The 2,529-nt window shown below is 45.5% G+C and overlaps 2 non-coding genes across 2 annotated transcripts; one reads left to right on the top strand and one right to left on the bottom strand.

Annotated features, from left to right (window-relative positions):
- Window positions 1-240: 240 nt before the first annotated feature.
- On the top strand, window positions 241-314 carry trnan-guu (transfer RNA asparagine (anticodon GUU)). The gene has a single exon. It is a non-coding gene; the product is annotated as a tRNA-Asn (tRNA).
- A 164-nt stretch (window positions 315-478) lies between these two features.
- Window positions 479-552, bottom strand: trnat-cgu (transfer RNA threonine (anticodon CGU)). Its single transcript has one exon. It is a non-coding gene; the product is annotated as a tRNA-Thr (tRNA).
- Window positions 553-2,529: the final 1,977 nt, after the last annotated feature.

Here is a 2,529-nt window from a genome sequence, read left to right as displayed (position 1 = left end):
CAATCAGATGCTTGCCTTTCCGTCCATCCATCCATCCATCTATCTATCTATCTAGCTATCTATCTAGCTATTTAGCTAGCTATCAATCTATGACTCACAATATCTAACTCTCTTGCTTGCTATCGCTCCCCCAATGGTCACGTATGTTGCATTCAACGACAAAGAAAATCATGTGCTGGAAATGATTTCTGGCAACTGTGAAGGAACTGCACGACTGCAGCAACCACAACACCTCCGTCTGTCTCTGTGGCGCAATCGGTCAGCGTGTTCGGCTGTTAACCGAAAGGATGGTGGTTTGAATCTACCCAGGGACGGCCCACTTTTCCCCCCGCCCCTTGTAATTGTTTCTACTTCTGGCGGTCACCTTGCCAGACTGCGGCTACAGTAACCTTAAGCTGCTTGCTGCGGACGGCCATCTTGCAAAAATGTATTGAGCGTTTAGAAACTTCCTTTCTATTGCCTAGGCCAACATAAACCAAAGCACTGCTGGGAGTCGAACCCAGGGTTTCCTGTTTACGAGACAGGCGCTTTGACCAACTAAGCCACGGTGCCAGGACTCTCCCATTCCCCAGTGCCTACACTCAGGCGTAAGGAACAAAACAAAACAAAACAAAACAAAACAAAACAAAATCTGGATGCAGGCTGCAACAAAGGAAGCACACAGAGGTGAAAACGTAAGGTTGACGGGAGCAACAAGCTCCCTGTTGCGACTGTCCAGGGGCGGCAATGGGAATTGGACGTTAGGTAAGTAGCATAGTAGCATAACAGCAGATCACGGACCACTGTCAATCAGATGCTTGCCTTTCCGTCCATCCATCCATCTATCTATCTATCTATCTTTGACTCTCGATATCTAACTCTCTTGCTTGCTATCGCTCCCCCAATGGTCAGTAGCATAGTAGCATAACAGCAGATCACGGACCACTGTCAATCAGATGCTTGCCTTGCCGTCCATCCATCCATCCATCTATCTATCTATCTATCTATAACTCTCGATATCTAACTCTCTTGCTTGCTATCGCTCCCCCAATGGTCAGTAGCATAGTAGCATAACAGCAGATCACGGACCACTGTCAATCAGATGCTTGCCTTGCCGTCCATCCATCCATCCATCTATCTATCTATCTATCTATGACTCTCGATATCTAACTCTCTTGCTTGCTATCGCTCCCCCAATGGTCAGTAGCATAGTAGCATAACATCAGATCACGGACCACTGTCAATCAGATGCTTGCCTTGCCGTCCATCCATCTATCTATCTATCTATCTATCTATCTATGACTCTCGATATCTAACTCTCTTGCTTGCTATAGCTCCCCCAATGGTCAGTAGCATAGTAGCATAACACCAGATCATAAACCACTGTCAATCAGATGCTTGCCTTGCCGTCCATCCATCCATCCATCTATCTATCTATCTATCTATCTATCTATGACTCTCGATATCTAACTCTCTTGCTTGCTATCGCTCCCCCAATGGTCAGTAGCATAGTAGCATAACAGCAGATCACGGACCACTGTCAATCAGATGCTTGCCTTGCCGTCCATCCATCCATCTATCTATCTATTTATCTATCTATGACTCTCGATATCTAACTCTCTTGCTTGCTATCGCTCCCCCAATGGTCAGTAGCATAGTAGCATAACAGCAGATCACGGACCACTGTCAATCAGATGCTTGCCTTGCCGTCCATCCATCCATCCATCTATCTATCTATCTATCTATGACTCTCGATATCTAACTCTCTTGCTTGCTATCGCTCCCCCAATGGTCAGTAGCATAGTAGCATAACAGCAGATCATGGACCACTGTCAATCAGATGCTTGCCTTGCCGTCCATCCATCCATCCATCTATCTATCTATCTATCTATGACTCTCGATATCTAACTCTCATGCTTGCTATCGCTCCCCCAATGGTCAGTAGCATAGTAGCATAAGAGCAGATCACGGACCACTGTCAATCAGATGCTTGCCTTGCCGTCTATCCATCTATCTATCTATCTGTCTATCTATCTATCTATCTATGACTCTCGATATCTAACTCTCTTGCTTGCTATCGCTCCTCCAATGGTCAGTAGCATAGTAGCATAACAGCAGATCACGGACCACTGTCAATCAGATGCTTGCCTTGCCGTCCATCCATCCATCTATCTATCTATTTATCTATCTATGACTCTCGATATCTAACTCTCTTGCTTGCTATCGCTTCCCCAATGGTCAGTAGCATAGTAGCATAACATCAGATCACGGACCACTGTCAATCAGATGCTTGCCTTGCCGTCCATCCATACATCCATCTATCTATCTATCTATCTATCTATGACTCTCGATATCTAACTCTCATGCTTGCTATCGCTCCCGCAATGGTCAGTAGCATAGTAGCATAACATCAGATCACGGACCACTGTCAATCAGATGCTTGCCTTGCCGTCCATCCATCCATCTATCTATCTATCTATCTATCTATGACTCTCGATATCTAACTCTCTTGCTTGCTATCGCTCCCCCAATAGTCAAACAGCATAGTAG

Source organism: Amia ocellicauda, chromosome 2 (assembly GCF_036373705.1).
Source record: "Amia ocellicauda isolate fAmiCal2 chromosome 2, fAmiCal2.hap1, whole genome shotgun sequence".
Taxonomy (NCBI): domain Eukaryota; kingdom Metazoa; phylum Chordata; class Actinopteri; order Amiiformes; family Amiidae; genus Amia; species Amia ocellicauda.
The sequence above is the reverse complement of the archived record's forward strand: the minus strand, read 5'-3'. Positions and strand labels throughout refer to the sequence as shown.